General features: G+C 40.0%; 1 long non-coding RNA gene across 2 annotated transcripts in view; it reads right to left on the bottom strand.

Annotated features, from left to right (window-relative positions):
- LOC140210461 (uncharacterized) overlaps positions 1-22,806 on the bottom strand; it is an 89,403-nt gene that overhangs the window by 59,282 nt on the left and 7,315 nt on the right. For both annotated transcript variants that reach the window (XR_011889239.1, XR_011889238.1), the window contains exon 2: positions 7,913-8,032. This is a non-coding gene — a long non-coding RNA (uncharacterized lncRNA). The remainder of the gene's footprint in view (positions 1-7,912; positions 8,033-22,806) is intronic.

Raw genomic sequence — 22,806 nt, 5'->3', positions numbered from 1 at the left:
GAGGCCCCAGAACAAATCTCTGTGGCACACCACTCATTACTAACCAGAAAAGTCCCTACTCCATTTCCTGTTAGCCAGCTAATCTATCTATTCCAATGTTACTTCCTATACTGACTTTTTGTTTTCTGCCATGGCCTTGGAGTCAGCACCTTATCAAACTCTTCTTTTTTTAAGCCCATTTTAAGCTACTGACGTGGGCCACTTCAGCAACTCTCCAGAGTCCTCTGTCCTGGGCTACACTTTTAAGGTGTAGCCTATCAAAGATCCTTCTTCTCTCAGAAATGGGGTCTTTGGAGCCTCTGTTGGCACTTCTGTAGCACTGAGTTTTTAATGGGATGGAGTTGCTAGCCCTATGCCCAACTGTCCACCTTTTGCAGCTAGGCCTGGGTTCGTTCATGGTGGAGTTACCTTATCAAATGCCTATAAGCTCCCCTTTATTCACTTGCTTTTTTAAAGAACTCCAAAAAATTTGGTCAAACATAACCTCCTTTTGACAAAATTATCTTCAATTTTTCTAAAAACATAACACTTGTCAATAACAGATGCTGAGTTAGTATTTTCGTTTCCTGTTTGCTTCCTCTCTCCCTATTTGACTGAAGCAGTTACTTTTCCATTTTCCAGAATAATGAAACAACCCCTGATTATAAGGAACTTTCAAAATTTAATCCAATGCATCAACCATCTCACCAGCCACTCCTTGAAATTGGTAAGAAGTAGATAGGAGTTACAATTTTACCTCTGGAACAATGAATATTAACAACTGTTATCTTTAAAAGGACTCAATAAATTATTCAAGGTCTTCCCCAACCAGAAGCCCTGGATGAACCAAGAGGTTTGAAATCTGCTGAGAGCCAGTTTGGAAGTGTTCAGGGCTGGCAATCCCGGAAAGTATAAGAAGTTCAGATATGTCCTCCAGAAGACAAACTCACATGCAAAGTGGTAATTCTGGACTAAACTTGAATCAGATGGATGCTCACCAACTGTGGCAAGGTTTGAATGTGTTCACCTCCTACAAAGGAAAACCAAGCAACATAAATGACAACGAGCATTTGGTCCCAGATTAGTTTAATGCCTTTTATGCTTGCTTTGACTGACAGAACACGGGGACATTTTCACAAAACCCCTCCCCACCGCCACCAACAGGCACCGACGACCTCGTGATCTCAGTCTCTGAGGCTAATGTAAGAGCATCCTTCAGGAGGGAAAACTGGCCTAGATGTCATACCTGACCAAGTACTGAGGACCTGTGCTGGCGTGTTTGCATACATACCCACCAGCTTTAAGTAGGCTTCAATGATACCAATGCCTAAGAAGAACGTGGTAACCTAGCTCATTGACTAATAGCCAACAGCACTTACATTCACTGTGATGAAGTGCTTTGAGAGGTTGGTTCTGCCCAAGGAGTGACCTGGATCCATTTCAATTTGACTACTGTCACATCAGGTCAACAGCAGGTGCTATTTCATTAGCTCTGGAACAGATAGACATGAAGTTGTATAGATAAGGATGTTCTTGATTGACTACGGCTCAGCATTCAACACTCTGTGCCTCAATACCTCCCTGTGCAACTGGATCCTTGATTCCTCACTTGCAGATCCCATCAGTACGGATTGGCAATAACATCTCCACATTCAGCATCAGTAGCAGTGGAAGGCAGGTGGAGAACTATCAAATGCGGTGAGTTCTTTCTCCTTGCAAGGGGGTTTTTCTTATTCTTAAACCATAAAAGCGAGATAGGGTCTAGCAGAGTGGCCATCATCAGAGTGGGGTCTAGAGTCAGAATGGGAACCGAGAGGCTTTGACTCAAGATACTTCGAAGAGAAGATGCTGAGGCCAAAGAAACAGGTAAGAAGAGTAGGTTTTTCTTTGTGTTATTGCTGACTTGGTCTTGGTTGCCTATTGTACAGTGCAGGCAGGATGGCAGGTATGGCAGTGGAATGCTCCTCCTGTAGGATGTGGAAATTTGTGGAACCTGATAGTCTCCCTGATGACTAGCCCTGCAGGAAGTGCAGCCAACTCCAGCTCATGAAAGACTGTATTAAGAAGCTGGAGCTGGAGTTGGATGAACTTAGAATCATCCAGGAGGCAGAGCAGTTGATATATACGACTTTTGAGCAGTTGGTTACACTCAGGGTGCAGAATTCGGGGAGTAGATGGGTGAACACCGAAAGAGGTAAAGGGAGAAGGAAGTCAGTGCAGGGTCCCCTGTGGCCATTCCCCTTGGCCACAGATAAACCCCTTTGGATACTGCTGAGAGGGATGACCTATCTGGGCAAGGCAGCAGCAGACCAATAGTATTGCAGTCGGCTCTGAGCCTCAGAAGGGTAGGGTGAAGTCAGGTGGAGCAATAGTCATTGGGGTCTTGATAGTTAGGAGGACAGAAAGGAGATTCTGCAGCAGCAAAAGAGATGCTAGGATAGTGTGTTGCCTCCCAGGTGCTAGGGTCCAGGATGTTTCTGTGGTTGCAGAATATCCTTGAAGGGGAGGGTGAGCAGTCAGAGGCCGTGGTACATATTGGTACCAATGATATAGGCAGGAGAGGGGTAGAGGTCCTGCGCAGTAAGTTTAGGGAGTTAGGAAGGAGGCTGAAGAGCAGGACCTCCAAGATGGTAATCTCAGGATTACACCTGGTGCAATGAGCTAGGGAAGGTCAGAACAGAAAGATAGCACAGATGAATGAGTGGCTCAGGAGATGGCGCAGGGAGCAGAGTTTCAGGTTCTAATCAGATATAGTATCACAGCTGCAGAAAAGGAGAAAGCCATGGCGGGAGGGTCTACTGAGTCAGTGTGGGTAGAAGTCAGAAACAAGATGAGGGCAATAACTCTACTGGGTGTTTTTTAATAGATCCCCCCCCCCCCAATAGTAACAGAGACATCAAGGAGCAGGTAGGGAGGCAGATTCTGGAACAGTGCAATAGGGTTGTTGTGATGAGTGATTTAAACTTTCCTAATATTGACTAGTATCTCCTTAGAGCAAGAGGTTTAGATGGGGTGTGTTCTGGAAGGTTTCCTGATGCATTACATAGATAAGCCAACTAGAGGTGAGGCTGTACTTGATCTGGTATTGGGAAATGAACCTGGTCAGGTGTCAGATCTCTCAGTGGGAGAACATTTTGAAGGTAGTGATCACAAATCTATCTCCTTTATCATAGCACTGGAGAGGGATAGGAGCAGACAATTTGGGAAAACATTTAATCGAGGTAGGGGGAAGTATGATGCTATTAGGCAGAAACTTGGGAGCAGATGGTTTCAGGGAATTTCACAGCATAAATGTGGCAAATGTTCAGGGAACGTTTGCATGGCATTCTGCATAGGTATGTTCCATTGAGACAGGGAAAGGATGGTAGGGTTAAAGAACCATGATGTACAAAGGATATAGAAAATCTGGTTAAGAAGAAAAGAAAGCTTACGAAAGGTTCAGGAAACTAGTTAATGTTAGAGCTCTAGAAAATTGCCAGGAAGGAGCTTAGGAATGAAATTAGGAGAGCTAGAAGGACCCATGGGAAGGCCTTGATGAGTAAGGCATTCTATAACTATGTGAAGAGCAAAAGGACAAGCCATGTGTGAATAGGACCTATCAGGAGGTAGCAGAGGTACTTAATAAATACTTTGCTTCAGTGTTCACCAGGGAAAAGGACCTTGTCCATTGTAGGGATGACTTACAGCAGACTGAAATGCTTGAGCATATAGACATTAAGAAAGAGGATATGCTGGAGCTTTTGAAAACCATTAAGCTAGATAAGTTGCCAGGTCCAGACGAGATATACCCCAGGCTACCTTGGGAAGTGAGGGAGAAGATTGCTGAGCCTCTGGCAATGATCTTTGCACCATTAATAGGGATGGGCGAAGTACTAGAGGATTGGAAGGTTGCAAATGTTGTTCCTTTGTTCAAGAATATGAGTAGAGATAACCCAGGGAATTATAGACCAGTGAGTCTTACTTCAGTAGTGGGAAGGTTGTTGGAGAAGATCCTGAGAGGCAGGATGTAACAAACGCACTGTTGAAAGAAGAGTGGTGGATGTAGTGTATATGGATTTCAGAAAGGCATTTGATAAGGATCCCCCTGAAAGGCTCATTCAGAAAGCAAGGGCCATGGGATCCAAGGAGACCTTGCTTTGTGGATCCAAAATTGGCTTGCCTGCAGAAGGCAAAGGGTGTTTAGATGGTTCATGTTCTACATGGAAGTAAGTAACCAGTGGTGTTCTGCAGAGATCTGTTTTGGGACCCCTCCTCTTTGTTATTTTTATAAATTACCTGGATGAGGAAGTAGAAGGGTGGATTAGTAAGTTTGCTGATGACACAAAAGTTGGGGGTGTTGTGGATAGTCTGAAAGGTTGTCAGAAGTTACAATGGGACATTGATAGGATGCAGAACTGGGCTGAGAAGTGGCAGATGGAGTTCAACCCAGATAAGTGTGAAGTTGTTCATTTTGATAGAACAATTTGAAGACAGAATATAACATTTATGGTAAGACTCTTGGCAGAGTGGAGGGTCAGAGAGATCTTGGGGTCCATGTCCATAGGACACTCAAAGCTGCTGTGCAGGTTGACAGTGTTGTTAAGAAGGTGTGTGGTGTGTTGGCAATTCATCAACTGTGGGATTGAATTCAAGAGCCGTGAGGTAATGTTACAGCTATATAAGACCTTGGTCAGACCACACTTGGAGAACTGTGTTCAGTTCTGGTCACCTCACTACAGGAAGGGTGTGGAAACTACAGAAAGGGTGCAGAGGAGATTTACAAGGATGTTGCCTAGATTGGGGAGCATGCCTTATGAGAATAGGTTAAGTGAACTTGGCCTTTCCTTCTTGGAATGATGGAGGATGAGAAATGACTTGATACAGGTGTATAAGAAAATGAGAAGCATTGATTGTGTGGATAGCCAGAGGCTTTTTCCCAGGGCTGAAATGGCTAACATGAGGGGGCAGAGTTTTAAGGTGCTTGGAAGTAGATACAGGGGGGTGTCAGGTGTAAGTTTTTCACACAGAGTAGTGGTTGTGTGGAATGCACTGCCAGTGACAGTGGTAGAGGCGGATACAATAGGATCTTTTAAGAGACTCTTAGATAGGTACATGGAGCTTAGAAAAATAGAGGGCTATGTGGCCCACCTTATTGGTCAAATCTAAGATGGTGATGAATTGGCATATAGGTGGAAGATTGAAAATCTGGTTGAATAATGCCACAACAACAACCTCTCATTCAATGTCAGCGAAACTAAAGAGCTACTTATCGACTACAGGAGGAACAAGTCTGAGGTCCATGAGCCAGTCTTCACTGGAGAATAAGATGTGGAGAGAGTCAGTAATTTGAAATTCCTTGGAGTTATCATATCAGAGGATCTGTCCTGGGACCATTACAAAGAAGGCCACTTTCTTAAAAGTTTGCATGGCTTCAATATGTCACCAAAGTCTTTGATAAATTTCTACAGATGCACATTGGAGAGTACTGTATCATAAAAGGGTTGCATCACAGCCTGGTATAGGAACACCAATGCCCAGAAATGGAAAAGTCCACAAAAAGTAGTGGATACAACCCAGTCCACCACAGGCAAAGCCCTCTCCACCAATGTGCACATTTACAAGGAACGTTGCCTCAAGAAAATGGCATCTATCATCAAGGACCCCCACCATCCAGGTCACGCTTTCTTCTTGCTACTACCATCGGCCAGATTTATAGACCACAAATCTGAACTGATTTTACAACCTACATAATCACTTTTAAGGACTCTTTACAACTCACGTTCCCAGTATATTTTATTTGCCTAATTTTTCTTCTTTTGCATATTGGTTGTTTGTCAGTCTTTGCTTATGTCTAGTTTTTTGTAAATTCAAATGAATTTATTTACTTGTTTGTAAATGGCTACAAGAAAATGAATCTCAAGATAGCATATGGTAACATATACCCAGTTTGATAACAGATTTTATTTACATTTTGACAATGATTAAAAATAAAAGCACTTGCTAGAAATACTTTGAGCACAAGTACCCTGTGAAGTAGAAAAGGCATGTAGTCACCTTTGGAAGCCTATTATTCTACCCATATGAAATTGTAACATAAAAGGGGTCTATTTGGTCCAAATAGCTGTGTGCCAGCTCTCAGAGCTATCCTATTTACTCCTTAATTCTCCCTAAAAACTATTCTCACCACATTCACACCAACTCTCCCAGTTTCTACTTACACATGAAGGGAACATTTACAGCAGCCAAATAACCCAAGGAAACCACATGGCCATGGGGAAATTGTTTAAACTTCACACAGAAAACATTGCAGGTCAGAATTGAATCTGGGCCTCTGATAGTGCACCACAGAGTGTTAGCAATTTCTTTTGTTCTCTTTTCTTCATATTATTCTTTAAATATTTTGCCTTGTTTTGATTTGAATTTTCCTGTGTTGCTTGTTGCAAATCCACTGCTCTTGCTTTCCTCTAAGGCATTGTTCCTGCTTCTCTACTCCACATATATTGTCTGACTTTGAGTGTTTCCGGTATTTTCTGTTCTTGTGCCAGATTTGCTGCATCTGCATTTTTCAATTTACAGTCTGTGTTGCCTTGGAGATACTCATGAGTTCTGTTCTGAAATCACTGGCTTCAAAGTTGTGGTAATCCTGAACTCATGTCTGCTCATTGATATTTCACGCAGGCTTTCTGGCAGTTCTGTCAATGCTACAAGGATTGCATTGCTAAAATCCCAATAGCCTCTTATGAAAATTTATTTTCGGAAGTTTTGCCAAAGCCTGCATTTATTGTCCAGACATAATTGCCCTAAAGAAGATGGTGGTTGAAAGTCTTCTTGACACACTGCAGTCCTTCTGAAGATACTTACACCGTGGTATTGGGGAGGGATTTCCAGGATTTGGACCCAGCAATGATGAAGGGGTGGTGATACAATACACTTCCAAGCCAGGATGGTGCGGGACTTGGAAGATTCAGGTGGAAATACTCCTGTGCACCTGGTATCTGTGTACATAAGTGATAGAAGCTATGGGTTTGGTGCTTATATGAGTAACTGCAGCACATTTTATGGATGGCACACACTGTGCGATGATGGAGGGATTAACCATTTTGTATTGTGGATTGGTCATTGAATATTGATCTTCTTGGGTGTCGGATGTGCATTCATACTGGCAAATGCAGAGTATTCCAAGTTATAGTGGATCACCTCCCAACTTACCCTCTTACTTAGCTTTCGTGGTCCCAGAATACATCCTACGCAGTCAGGAAAGCTCACCAATGCCTCTATTTTCTGAGAAGGCTGAAGAGAGCTAATCATTGCACATTTATACTCACATTATTCTACAGATGTGTAGCCAAGAGCATCGTAACAAGTTGCATCACTGCTTAGTATGGAAGCTGCACTGCAGCAGACAGGGAGGCTATACAATGGGTAGTCCAAACTGCCCAATGAATACTGGCACCAGCCTACTCACCATCAAGGACATATATATAGAAAAGTGCCAGAAAAGGCCCAGGAACTTCATGAAGGATCTCACCTACCCTGCTCATGGACTGTTTCTCCCACTCCCATTAGGGAGGAGACTACATAGCATCCATGCCAAAACCACCATACTCAAAAACAGACACTTTCCCCAAGCAACAAGGCTGATCAAACCCCCACTCACTAACTCCACCACAAATTTATTATTTTCCATCAGTCACCTTATGTATAACCTAGTGTCACTTTATGGACATACAATCAAACTATGTTTATAAGCTACTTTATGCATTTATATTTACAGTGTGTTTTATTATTATTACTATTTGTTCTTTAGCTTTTGTGTTTTGTCTGCGTTGCATCAGATCTGGAGTAACAATTATTTCATTCTCCTTACACATGTGTACAGGAAATAACATAAAACAATCTTGAATCTGAATCAAACCTATCACAATTTTGTCAACTTCAAGGAGATCAAACCCACCTTCTCTGGTTCCTTGTAGATTTTCTTGTAGATTCCTCACCCCACAAACCATTCTTGTACACCTCTCCTGGTTCCTTCCTAAAGTGTGGTGGCCATAGATGGACAGTTTTCATTTTTGCTCTGTAATTTGTAAAAAGTTTCCTTGTGAGATACCACCTTAATGTTGTCTACAGTACTTAAAGTCAGATGATAGACTTTTGAATTATAGTTGGTGTTATACAGCAGCCAGTTTCTGCATTGCAAGCAGCCACAGACTATAATGAGATAATAGTAAAATGATTTGTTTAGCAGTAATTAATATGAATTATTCATATGTGTATAATTTTTGCACATTGTTTGGAGACTATGCATTATCTCAATTACTTGCAGATAAATGGAACTTCAAAATATTCCTGTAATCCTAATATAAACTGCATTTGACATGGAAGGATATAATTAATACACAGAGTTATGGAGGGTACATGATGTCACTTTAGTACTTCCTGTGGTAAACACAGACCGTGGCATCCTAAATTAATTTTAGGAATAAATGCTAAGGAGAAAGTGCACCTGCTTCATTAGAGGAAGTTGAACAAAAGAAATAGCTCAATTCTGAGCTGATCATTATGGTGGCTGTGAGCTTTCTATTTTTGGAATGGAGTATGTTACACTGCATGAAGTCACAAAGTTGTAGGGTGCATGCAACTGGATTCCAGCAAGATGTCAAAATTAACAAATATTCTAACATTCAGAGTAAGGAGGACCCTTTTCAGTTAAGGCCTTTCCAGCATTAATAGCACCAAAAAGAAAACTCTATTAAAACTATGGTTAAATCCAGCAGTTTGCTGGCTGGCTGCCAGTGACTAGTGGTGTCCTGCAGTGGTCAGCATCGGGACTGTTTGTTTTCACATTATATGTCAATGGTTTGGATGATGGAATTGATGGCTTTCTGGCTAAGTCTGCAGATGATACAAAGGTAGGTAGTGTTGTGGAAGCAAAAGGTCTGCAGAGGACTTAGATAGATTGGGAGAATGGGCAAAGAAGTGGCAGACGGAATATAGTGTAGGGAAGTATGTGGTTGTGCACTTTGGTAGAAAGAATAAAGGCATAGATTATTTTCTAAACAGAGAGAAAATTCAGAAATCAAAAGTGCAAAGGGACTTGGGAGTTGTCGTGCAGGATCCCTTAAAGAAAGCCAAATGCAATATTAGCATTCATTTCAATAGGACTAGAATATAAGAGCAAGGATGTGATGCTGAGGCTTTATAAGGCGTTGGCCAGATTGTATTTAGAGTTCTGTGAGTAGTTTTGGGCTCCCTATCTAAGAAAACATGTGCAAGCATTGCAGAAGGTCCAGAGAAGATTCACGAGAATGATTCTGAGAATGAAAGGGTTAACAAGCATTTGCTTGCTCTGGGCCTGTACTCGCTGGAGTTTAGAAGAATGATGGGGGATCTCATTGAAATCTATCTAATATTGAGAGAGCATGAGGTGCAGTGGCCTTCATCAATCATGGGATTGAATTTAGGAGCCAAGAGGTAATGTTACAGCTATATAGGACCATGGTCAGACCCCACTTGGAGTACTGTGCTCAGTTCTGGTCACCTCACTGCAGGAAGGATGTGGAAGCCACAGAAAGAGTGCAGAGGAGATTTACAAGGATGTTGCCTGGATTGGGGAGCATGCCTTGTGAGAATAGGTTGAGTGAACTTGGCCTTTTTTCCTTGAATCGACGGAGGTTGAGAGGTGACCTGATAGAGGTGTGTAAGATGATGAGAGGCATTGATCATGTGGATAGTCAGAGACTTTTTCCCAGGGCTGAAATGGCTAGCATGAGAGAGCACAGTTTTAAGGTGCTTGGAAGTAGGTACAGAGGAGATGTCAGGGGTATGTTCTTTACTCAGAGAGTGATGAGTGCATGGAATGGGCTGCCGGTGATGGTGGTGGAGGCGGATATGATAGGATCTTCTAAGAGACTCCTGGACAGGTAAATGGAGCTCAGAAAAATAGAGGGCTATGGGCAACCCTAGGTCATTTCTAAGGTGAGGACATGTTCAACATAGCTTTGTGGGCTGAAGGGCCTGTATTGTGCTGTGGATTTTCTATGTTTCTATATTAAAAGGCCTACTTAAAGTGGATGTGGAGAGGATTTCCTTTAGCAAGTGAGTCTGGAGCCAGAGGCCACAGCTCAGAATATAAGAGCATCTCATTAACACAGATGAAGAGGAATTTATTTAGCTAGGCATGAATCTGTGGAATTCATTGTTACAGATGGCTGTGCAGGCCAAGATGTGAGTATATTTAAAGCAGAGATTGATAGGTTATTGATTATTTATGGCATCAAAGGCTACAGGGAGAAGGTGGGAGAATGGGGTTGACAGGGATGATAAATCAGCCATGGTGGAATGGCGGAGCAGACTCCGTGGGTTGAATGGCCTGACTCTGCTCCTATACCTGACAGTCTTATTTACTAAGATATTCCTGTTGCTTTTCGTAAATTGTACAGGTCACCTCAAAGGGCCATTGTCCATGTTGCCATCTGGGAATGTTGGAAAACAAAAGCAACAGTTAAGGTTGGATGTTAGAGTCCATATTAAATTTAGTGAATATATTAAATCATCATTATTAAGCAGAATAATGAAGATTTTCTTTTGATTACTGAAGCTTTGCATTGTCATGATGTCTTTGAAAGTGAAACTGGTATTTTTTGATTCAGTAATTGCTTACCTTTGTCAGTTTATCTAAAATAAAAAGCTCAATACCTGCACAGGAAAGCACTAAAGCTTCTATTTGGATTACCATCCAAAATGGAACGTAATTACTTCAGCGCAATAAATATTATTACTAATAAATTTAACTCTGCCATGTATAGCCCCAAATCTAGCTGCAAAAGGAGTGGGGTTGGGCATAGAGTTAGAAACCCTATACCATAAAAACCCAGAGCTATAGAAATGCCAGCAGAAGCTCCAATGACTTTATCCCTGAGAGGAAAGATTTTCAAAGATGGGCTACACCTGGGAACAACTTGAAAAAACTGGCCCGGAATAGAGGACTGTGGCGAGGGGCTGTCAGCGGCCTGTGCCCAAGCAGGGGTGATTGCCTTAAGTGAGTAAATACTAATAAACTTAACAAGCAATTCTTAGCCAGGTAGAGGTGGGACGTAGGACTCACTTTCACAGGGAGTGATTAAGGTAGGAGCAGAAAATCAGTGATGAGTAAGGAGGAGCTGAGGGATATACATGACAGTTAAAAATCTTCCTGGAACTGAAAACCAATACATCCCAAGGGCCCACTGTTTTGAAGCAAGAAGCCAATGAAATGGTGGTGCACTGGTTATCATCATTTCAAATTCTAGCGAGTCTAGAACCCCTCCTGTAGATTGAATTGTAGCAAATGTAACTCCATTATGGGAGGAGAGCGGAAAAAAATAAGGGAGCAACCATTGGAAACAGTAATAAAGAATGCAATAAGAAAACACCTTGAAAAGAATAAAAGGATTATGCAGAGTCAGCATGGATTTCTGAAACAACAATTCTGTTCGACCAATATACTGTCAATGTTTGAGGATGTGAAAAGTACATAGTACATTGGATAGTCATGGCCAGATCAGAAATTCAGCATGATTTTGTGTGAGGTCATATTGACAAGCCTTTTGGAGTTTTTTTGAAAGAGGAAACTAAAGGAATAAGGTGAAGGATGCAAGGTCTTGACAAGTTCCCACATGGCAGACTGATCTGGAAGGTTAGGTCACATGGGGTTTAGGGGGAGCTAGCAAAGTGGATTCAGAATTGGCTTGAAGATGAGAAGCAGGGGGCATGAGTGAAGGTAGTTTCACCATTTGGAGGCCTACAACTAGTGGGGTGTCCCAGCAGTCAGTCTTGCGAGCTCTGTTATCCATTACTTATTCAAATGATTTGTATATGAATGGATAGGGTGGTGAAGAAAGCTTTTGGTATGCTGGCCTTTATTAATCAGAGCATTGAGTATAGGAGTTGGAATGTAATGTTGAAATTGTATAAGGTATTGGTAAGGGCAAATTTGGAGTATTGTGTACAGTTCTGGTCACGGAATTATAGGAACAATGTCAATAAAATTGAGAGAGTACAGAGGAGATTTACTAGAATGTTGCCTGGGTTTCATCTCCTAAGTTACAGAGAAAGGTTGAACAAGTTGGGTCTTTATTCTTTGGAGCGTAGAAGGTTGAGGGGGGACTTGATAGAGATATTTAAAATTATGAGGGGGATAGATCGAGTTGACGTGGATAGGCTTTTTCTATTGAGAGTGGGGGAGATTCATACAAGAGGACACGGCTTGAGAGTTAAAGGGCAAAAGTTCAGGGGTAACATGAGGGGGAACTTCTTTACTCAGAGAGTGGTAGCTGTGTGGAACGAGCTTCCAGCAGAAGTGGTTGAGGCAGGTTCGATGTTGTCATTTAAACTTAAATTGGATAGATATATGGACAGGAAAGGAATGGAGGGTTATGGGCTGAGTGCAGGTTGGTGGGACTAGGTGAGAGTAAGAGTTCGGCACAGACTAGAAGGGCCGAGATGGCCTGTTTCCGTGTTGTAATTGTTGTATGGTTATATGGTATGTGTCACTATTAGCAAGTTTAGCATTAGGGGGTCTTATTGATAGTGAAGCAGGTTATAATCAATTACAAAGAGTTGGTTAGTTTGAGAGAAGGGATGACGAATGGCTGATAGATTTAAACTTTGATAAGTGTAAGGTGATGCATTTTAGACATTCAAACTAGGAGAGGGCCATTCACTGTAAAGTGTTGTGGAGCAGAGGGACATGGGAGTGCAAGTGCACAATTTGCTGAAAGTGGCCACACAAGTAGACATGATGGTGAAGAAGACACTTAGTATGCTGACTTTTGTCAAGCTTAGGAGCAGAGACATTATGTTGCAGTTAGATAAGTCACTCTGGTGCAACCACACTTGGAGTATTGTGTACAGTTTTGTTCACTCTGTTATAAGAAAGACATTGCCAAGCTGGAGAAGGTAAAGGAGAGATTTATGATTTAGGATGCTGTCTGGACTAGAGGGCCTGACTTAGGGGTTATTTATTTGTTGAAGCACAAGAGAATGAAAGGTGATCTCACAGAAGTTTATAAAATCATGGGGGCGGGGGAGTATGGATAAGGTGGACAGTCATAGCCTTTTCCCCAGAGTAGTTAAATACTACAGAGCACAAGTACAAGATAAGAGGAGAGAGATTTAGAAGAAATCTGAGAGGTACACAGAATAGTGTAAAGTATAGTATCTGGAATAAAATGCCAAAGGAAGTGGTCAAGGTGAGTACAACTGCAAAATTTAAAGAGGTTTTTGGATAGGTTGGGGAAGGTCTTGGAGTGCTATGGGTGAAGGGCATGTTTCTATGCTGTATTACTGTAAGACTCATCGTTGATCATAGCGGTGGGGTTAATACTGTACAACAAAATTGATCATTAGACAGAAAAGAAAGAGTAAGAATAAAATGTCCTGACGAAGGGTCTCGGCCTGAAACGTCAACTGAAATCCAATAAATGCTGCCTGGCCTGCTGCTTTGATGTGTGTTGCTTGAATTTCCAGCATCTGCAGAATTCCTGTTGTTACGTGTAAGAATAAAATTCATGTTTTGCTGGTTGGGAGGCTGTCATTAGTGAGGTCAGTGTTTGTGCCTCAGCTAAAGTTCAAAGTTCCAAGTAAACTTATTATCAAAGTACATATATGCACCATACTACCCTGAGATTCATTTTCTTGTGGGTATTCAAGTAAATACAAAGAAACATAATAGAAATAATGCAAAACTACTCACAAAGATGAACAAACAACAAATGAGCAAAAGACAACAAACAGTTCAAATAGAAAACTAAAATCAAAATAATAAATAAATAAGTAATAAATAATATTGAGGGCATGGTTGTAGAGTCCTTAAAGTGAGTCCATAGGTTGTGGAATCAATTCAGTGTTGGGGTGAGTGAGGTTACCCACTCTGGTTCAGGAGCCTGATGGTTGAGGGGTAATAAATGTTCCTGAAACTGGTGGTGTGGGCCCTAAGGCTCCTGTACCTTCTTCCTGATGGCAGCAGTGAGAATAGAGCATGGCCTGGATGGTGGTGGTCCTTAATGTGGATACTGCTTTCCTGTGACTGTGCTCCTTGTTGATGTGTTCAGTGGTGGGGGAGGTGGGGGGGGGGTCACTTTACCTGTGATGGACTGGACTTTATCCACTACCTTTTCTTGGCTTTTACATTCAAAGGCTTTGATGTTTCCACACCTGGCCATGATGCGACCAATCAGTATACTTTCTAGTGTGTATCTATAGAAGTTTGTCAATGTTTTAAATGACATGCCAAATCTTCGCAAACCTCTAAGAAAGTAGAGGTGTTGCCATGCCTTCTTTGTAATTGCATTTACATGCTGAATGCAGGACAGATCTTCTGAAATGATAATGCTGAGTTATTTATTGTTAAAGACCATTTCCACCTCTGATCCCTTTGTGAGGACTGGCTCATGGATCCCTGGTTTCCTCCTCCGGTACTGAATAAACAGCTCTTTGGTTTTGATGATGTTCAGTGAGAGATTATTGTTGTGGCACCCTTCAGTCAGATGTTCGATCTCCCTCCTATATGCTAATTCTTCCCCACATTTGATTTGGTGAACAACAGTGATATTGTCAGCAAACTTAAATATGGCATTGGAGTTGTACTTAGCCTCACAGTCATATGTATAAAGCACGTAGAGTTGGGGGCTAAGCACATAGCCTTGTGGTGCACCTGTGCTGATGATGATTGTGGAGGAGATGTTGTTGCCAGTCCAAATTGACTGGGGTCTGCAACTATATTCAAGATTTGGCTGAGGGGACGATTATTGAGTTTGCTGATAATATTAAGTGTGAATGGGGAGGATGTAAAGAGACTTCATGGTGATATTAACAAGCAGAGAATATAATAGAGAAATGTTGAAACTATTCCCTTTAGTTCATGACACAGAAGCAGAATACTTTTCAAATGATCGTTAACAGCTCACTGTAAGGCCACCAGATGGCAGTGCGCAAACAAACATGAGCGTCAGGAAAATCAGATCCGTGAAACAAAACTTGTATGAGAAACCAATGAAGACAAGAAAATTATTTACATCTTTATCAATTTTATTCTTTACCAAATATAATAGTGAGTCATTTTTGATACGACTGCACTGGAAACTACTTGCACTGCACTTTCTCTGTAAGGGTAACTCATTATTCTTCATTCTGTTACTGTTTACCTTGATGCATTGTTATAATGAAATGATCTGTATGGACGACAATGCAAAGCAAAGTTATTCACTGTACCTCAATACATGTGACAATTATAAATCAAGTTACCAACTTGGGAAAATTCTTTCAAGGAGACTTGCCAGTCTCTCCAAGAAGTTTTGCTAAATCAACTCCCAATAATTTTGTTGCTGAAATCGGGTACAGTCTAATGCCTCCTCATGGTCCATATTGTATAGCTTCTCCTCATATTCCATCATAGAATCATAGAAAACTACAGCGCTGAAACGGCTCATCTAGCCTATACCGACCTGGTCTTCTGCTTAGTCACAACCACCTGCACTCCATTCTCCTCTCGTCCATGTGCCTATCCAAACTTCTTTGAAATGTTACAATTGAACCCGCATCTACCACTTGCACTGAGAGCTCGCTCCACCCTCTGAGTGAAGGAGTTCTCCCTCAGATTTCCTTTAAATATTTCACCTTTTACCCTAAATCTATGATTCACCCAATCTATTATCTCACCCAACCTGAGGGGAAAAGCTTGCGTGCAGTCACCACATCTATATCCCTCATAATTTTGTATACCTCATAAGATCTCCCCTCATTCTCCCATGCTTCATGGAAAAAGTGCTACCCTATTCAACCATTCCCTACAACTCAGATCTCCAAGCCCTGTCAACATCCTTGTCATTTTCTTTGCACCTTTTTAAGCTTCTTGATTATTTTCCTGTAGGTAGGTGAGTAGAACTGCACACAATACTCTAAATTCGGCCTCACCAAAGTCTTATAAAATTTCAACATAACATCCCAACTCCTGTACCCAATGCCCTGATTTATGAAGGCCAATATACAAAAAACTCTTTTTATGACTGTAGTACTGATTATGCTAATTTAAAGAAATTATGGTTCTGTATTGCAGCTCCCTTTATTCTAATATATATTTCAGAGCTCTAACATTCACTGTATTACCATGGTTTGTTCTTCCAAAGTACAACACCTCACACTTGTCCGCTGAAAATTATAGCTGCCATTTTGCAGCCCATTTTTCCATCTGGTTAAAATCACTTTGTTAGATTTCCTCAGTCCACTATGACTCCAATTTTGGTGTTATCTGCAAATTTATTGATCCAGTTTACCACATTTTATCTAAATTATTAATAAATTATAATAAACAGCAATGGACACAGCAACAATCCCTGCAGCACCCCACTCAGCACAGTCCTCTGGTCAGAGAGACAACTATCTACTACCACTCTCTGGCTTCTCCTGCTAAACCAATGTAGAATACAATTGGCTACTTCATCCTGAATGCCAAGCAATCTAAACTTCAGGACCAGTCTCCCATGCAGGACTTTGTCAAGGTCTTGCTAAAGTTCACTGGCTTTCCTTTATCAACTTTCTTGGTAATCTTCTCAAAAAAAAAAAGGAATTTTGGTGAGAAGTGACCTACCACACACAAAGCAGTCCATTCCAAAAATGTCACCCAAGATTTCTACAGAAAGAAAAAATCTCAGATCTTTAAAAGTGGCTTGTTGTCTGTGTGTAGGAATCCAAAATATGCAAACAACAGAATGTATATTTTGGTATTTATTCAGTTCCAGTAAGCTGAACGTTTCATGGAATTCAGGCATCTACACTGAATTTTACAATGTAGTGTAAAGCAGGACTGAGATAACTTTGGTCCTCGTGGTTATTTTTTGTTCTTTCCTGATTGTCCAAGTGATAGTGAAATATCTTCAAAGACATTCAAAAAAGACCTGAAATGCACAAACTCTTTTAGCTAAATATGCTTTCTGTACTGTCACTATAAGTATCAGTGATGAGTCCCCATAATTCAATAAGCAGCAAGTCACTCACCATGCAAGACTGCTACCATACATGAAAATCCCACTATGCAGGAGTGAATGGTGTACAATATTCCCACTGTTCGTTCCAACATCCATTTTGTGTATATCACCATCATGTGTACAAGACAACCATAAACATGAATGACCTCATTTTGTAAATGTTTACTGTGTGGGGCGTCTTCTGTCCCAACACTCTATTTTATGTAGAAGCAGAACCACACGCCTCAACCAATCAATACCTGCCACTTGACTTTCTGACCTGAGGGTGTGAGTGGCCTCGGGATGCTTACATAATATGTCTCCCTGTTGTAACTTATCACTTGCTTTTTACACGTAAAAACATTTATTATTATGTTGCTCTTTCTAAAGGCAGTCAACACAGATAGAGTTACCTATAAAATATCCTTTACTGAAGATATTTAATTGAGAACTTGTGCTTCAGTGAAAGGTTCTTGTCACATCTTTATAGGCACCGTTAGTCTCATGAGACCATGGATTTGCACCTTGGAAGGTTTCCAGGGTGCAGGCCTGGGCAAGATTGTATAGAAGACTGGCAGTTGCCCATGCTGCAAGTCTTCCCTCTCCATATCACCGATGTTGTCCAAGGGAAGGGCATTAGAACCCATACAGCTGGGCACCAGTGTCGTCGCAGAGCAATGTGTGGTTAAGTGCCTTGCTCAAGGACATACGTGCTGCCTCAGCCAAGGCTCAAACCAGCGACCTTCAAATCACTAGACAAATGCCTTAACCACTTGACCACGTGCCAACATCTAAAACCTAACTTTTTCTGGTAATCTCAGTCCTGAGATGTTAACTGAGCTTCTCCCTCCATGGATGCTACATGACTTGCTGAGTGTTTTCAGCATTTCTTGCTTTTATTTCAGACTTCCAGTACTTGCACTTTTTTTGATTTTCACTCTGAATTAGGCAAGTGCTGACAAGATTTTTTTTCTAAATGTTATATCATGATACACAGTTTTAAAAGTGTACACTTTCATATATACGTGGTGGTCAATTTATTAGGTACCTTCTATACATAATAAAATGGCCACTGAGTATGTTCACGATCTTAAGCTGCTGTAGCCCATCCACTTCAAGGGTCGATGTTTTGAGAGTTCAGAAAAGCTCTTTTGCACACCACTATTATAACACTTAATTGTTAGAGTTAGCATTGCCTCCCTGTCACCTTGAACCAGTTTGGCCATTCTTCTCTGACCTCTTTGACTAACAAGGCATTTTCGCTCACAGAACTGCCTCTCACGAGGTTTTCTTATGTCTCTTGCACCATTCTCTGCAAATCCCAGATCAACATGTTTCTGAGATTCTCAAACCACTCCGTCTGACACCAGCAATCATTCCACAAAGTAACTTAGATCACTTTGCTTCCTCATTCCAAACAACAACCAAACTTCTTGACCATGCTTGCATGCTTTTAAGCATTGAATTACTGCCATATGATTAGCTGATTAGATATTTACATTAATGAATAGGTGTACCTAATAAAGTAGCTACTGAGTGTATATTACAATGATAGTGAGCAGTTAGCCTTGCTTTACAGATGTTTGGGGATGGAACACACTGATGGGAGTGGACTTATGTGCCGTGGTTTTGAAGCTGACTGAATGACCATCATTTAAAATGAACTGAGCAAATGAGTGGAAATTTGGTGCAGTCATAACCTAAAGGAATAGACTCAAAGAAATGAATAGTTCACTCATGTTTCTATAAGTGCAATAGGATGTCTGTAATCTAAATAAATAGATAACTGTGAGGTAAGTCATTCACTGAGAGTTGCCATGAATGAATTCAGATTGCACTTGTCTCACTTGCAATTGTCTCACCATGTTCTTTTGCCATCATGGATTTTGTGTCCAAAGCACTAAGAAGACAAAGATTATCAGACAATGAGAGTTGAATATGGGAGTGTACACATCTCCCTCTGGGCTACTAATGGCTTCCACTGCTTTTCTAGCCTAGGGTCTGGTTTCTAAGGTATCCGTGTCCTCCTATTTGACTGTAATTCTATTTAGGCCAGTTAAATTATTTCAATGTAAAGCACAAGGCCAGCTTCCTTGACATATTCTTTTGAATTTGCATTTTAAATGATACAACAGATCTGTAATGCACTACTCTTTGTACAACATAAAATGCAGGGAGTTCAAGGATCACACCTACGTGACCACATTCTACGGGAGAACAATACTTAAACTTAATCTGACTCCTTAATTTTCTATTCTTTGTTTATACCATCCTGAACACATTTTAACACAAAGGCCAAGCAAGGACAATTGGTAGATTGTGGAATCCATGATAACAACAGTCTGATGTTGCTTATCTCCAGACCCTTTTACCTCAAGTGATAAATTACCTAAATTCCACGCTCACTGGACAACATTTATCTCCCAACATCCTTCACTAAAATTCCAATTCCGGGACACCATTGTGTAGACTGTGGCAGTGGGTTCCCTGCCTTATTCAATTGACTATACTTCAAAGCCACTTACTGCATAGGTAGACTTCACTCCTTTGTAAAAAGCATTATAGAAATTCAGCTTTCTTTCTTTACAGAGGGAATTGTTTTCTTGGGGCCTTTTGCAGTAAAACCTCCCGAGATATTATAAATAAAGGTGGCAACTTACTTTTGGGAATTCTGCACATACTTAAATGTACCAACAGACCTACTAATTTAAGCAGAGATGTCAATATTGAAGAATATAGGATTTTGAGGAGGGGTATTACCCACAAAGTTTCGCTTTATGCTGATGACCTTTTGCTCTACATTTCTAATGTGGAGTCTTCTTTACCTTCTGTACTTTCCTTACTCTCCTGCTTTAGTCGGTTTTCAGGATATAAACTTAACTTTCATAAGAGTGAACTTTTTCCTTTGAATAATTTTGTATTAGTTAATACTAACCTTCCTTTTAAAATTGTAAGAAATCAATTTATTTATTTGGGCATAACAATTACTAGGAATTATAAATTCCTTTTTAAAGAATTGTTTTTACATTTCTGAATTATGTTAAGAAGGCACTATCAAATTGGTCACCCATCTCTTTATCGTTGATTGGCCAAATTAATTCTATTAAAATGAATATTTTGTCTAAATTTTTATATTTATTTCAGGCCGTACCTGTTCTTATTCCTAAATCCTTTTTTGATTCTCTGGATTCTATTATATCTTCTTATATATGGAAAAATAAAATTTCTCAATTAAATAAAGTTCATCTTCAAAAAGATAAAAAGAATGGAGTTTTAGCCTTACCCAATTTTACATTTTAGTACTGGGCAGTCAATATACGGAATCTTACATTTTGGTAATATTATATTAATCCAGAGGACCGTCCAATCTGGGTTTCTTTAGAAGCTAATTCTGTTAATAAATTTTCTATCATTTCTCTTCTCGGATCCTCAATTCCTTTATCTTTAAGTACTTTAACTGATAATTTTGTAGTTAAACACACTTTGAGGATTTGAGTACAATTTAGAAAATATTTTGTTTTATAGAGTTTTTCACTTTCAAGTCCCATTTTTTTCTAACTAGTTTTTAAACCTTCTATGACTGATGCAGTTTTTAAAGAGTGAAATAGATTGGGTATTAAATGTTTTCAGGATTTGCTTGTTGGAGATAGTCTCTCTTCATTTGAACAATTGTCAGCTAAGTATAGCCTACCCAAAACCCACTTTTTTCGATATTTACAAATGAGGGACTTTTTACGTTCTCAACTACATACATTTCCTAAAGTCCAGGTAAGAATTTACTTGATACAATTTTTAATTTGAAACCCTTCCATAATGGATCTATATCTAATATTTATGGTATGTTGTTGGGAATGAGAAATATTCCTTTAGACAAAATTTAAAAATCTCTGGGAACAAGATTAACAGATTCCAATTTCTGAGAATACTTGGAATGAAATCTTTAAATTGGTTAATACCTCATCGTTATGTGCCTGTCATTCCCTTCTACAATTTAAAGTGGTTCATAGGGCCCACAGGACTAAAGATAAGCTGTCTCGTTTTTATTCAGATATATTTCTCTATTGTGATAGATGTAACAATGGAGACGCTTCACTAATTCATATGTTTTCGACTTGTCCGAGTCTTGAAAAATGTTGGAAGGAAGTATTTCAAACTTTTTTGGTGCTTTTTAAAGTAAATTTTAAACCTAATCCTTTGACTGCCTTATTTGGTATTGTTGGAGGAAATGATATTATTTTGGAGACACATGATTGTGATATTTTGGCCTTTATTTCTCTTACAGCCAGGAGGACATTGGTGCTTCAGTGGAAGGATGCCACTCCGCCTACTGATGCTCAATGGTTAAATGATGTTACGTCATGCTTAAATTTAGAGAAGATCCGCTGTTCAATCTCAGAACCTAGACAAGATTTTTTTTTAACATTGTGGGGACCTTTTTTGAAGTATTTTCAAAATCTTTGATTTGCTATTAAGCACAGATGTTGGCTAATAATATGTTTTACTATATGATAAGGATTTTTTCCCTTTTTTTTAAACCAAACAGGTTTTTTTTTCTAGTAGTGGTTTTAGATTGTTTTATATAATAAAATTATCTCTTTTCGATATTATGTTTAAATTAATTTATATAGATATGGGGTAATGAGACTATATTTGTGATTCCAATATATTGTAATCGATATATATTATATCCTTCTGTACTCTGTATTCTTTTATGTAAGAAATCAATAAAAATATTGAAAAAGAAAAGAAAGAATATAAGGTGTAAGTATATGGCATATCTGCAGATTTGCTTTTGTTTGTGTTATATGATTGATGCAGGTTTAGGATTACAGTACTGCTACTTTTGACAGGGGAATCCTTGAAAACTCAAATCACTGCTCAAGTGCTGAGAATTTAGTTTCCCCAGGAATGCCTTAAAATACATCATGTCTCTGAATAGATGCTTCCTCTCACAATTACTCAGATGTGACATATCACTCAGCTTCAAGCCACATTATAGCCCTGCTTGAAATATCTGCAATCCAAGGAAGGTTTCTGTGGTGCCACTTACCAATGCACAAAAGAAATGTTACTTTTTCCACATCATGAAATTTTGAATTCATTCAAAATAAAGCAACTGAATAGCTCCAAGTTGAATATAAAGAAGAAATATTTTGTTTTGGGCATTGAATCTTACAAGATTATTTATTTTTCCAGGCTATAGGCAATGCCTGCGTTAAATACTCATTTCCTACATTCCCTGAGAAGGTAGTGGAGAGCTGGTTTCATAAAGCATTTTAGTCCTTGAAGTGTTCTCACAATGCAAAGGGAATCCCAAAATTTAGACTTTTCAAGTTGATGGTGTGCGATGTAATTGGGAACCTACAGGTGGCAGTGTTCCACAGTTTTGTTGCTTTGTTCTGGTGGCAGAAGGTTGGAGTTACCTCCACAACAGCCACAGAGGGAACACACAGTGTATTTTGTAAATGGCACACACTACAGAAAAAGGGTAGATGATGTGGTGGGCTGCTTTGTTCCAGATAACGTCAAGCCTCAGGTGTTGTTGGTGCTGCCCTCAAAGGCAAGTGAAAAGAATTGAGTCTTGTAAATAGTGAATATTTGCACTGAGGCTGGTTCAACTGAGCTTCTAATCAATGGTGATCCCTAAGATGGAGGGGCAAATCCATTGTAATACAATTAAACAATTAAGGTGGGTGTTTTAAACTTGACTTGTGAATGATTATTTTTGTGGCATGAATACCAATGGCCTCTTATTAGTATTTATCTAGGTCTTACTGCACGTGGGCATGGACTGTTTGTTTGCTGAGTTGTGAATGGAATTGAACTCCATGTGGTCATTAGAGAATGT

Source organism: Mobula birostris, chromosome 15 (assembly GCF_030028105.1).
Source record: "Mobula birostris isolate sMobBir1 chromosome 15, sMobBir1.hap1, whole genome shotgun sequence".
NCBI classification, from domain to species: Eukaryota; Metazoa; Chordata; class Chondrichthyes; order Myliobatiformes; family Myliobatidae; genus Mobula; species Mobula birostris.
Note: the sequence above shows the minus strand (reverse complement) of the source record. Positions and strands in the feature narration are given on the sequence as shown.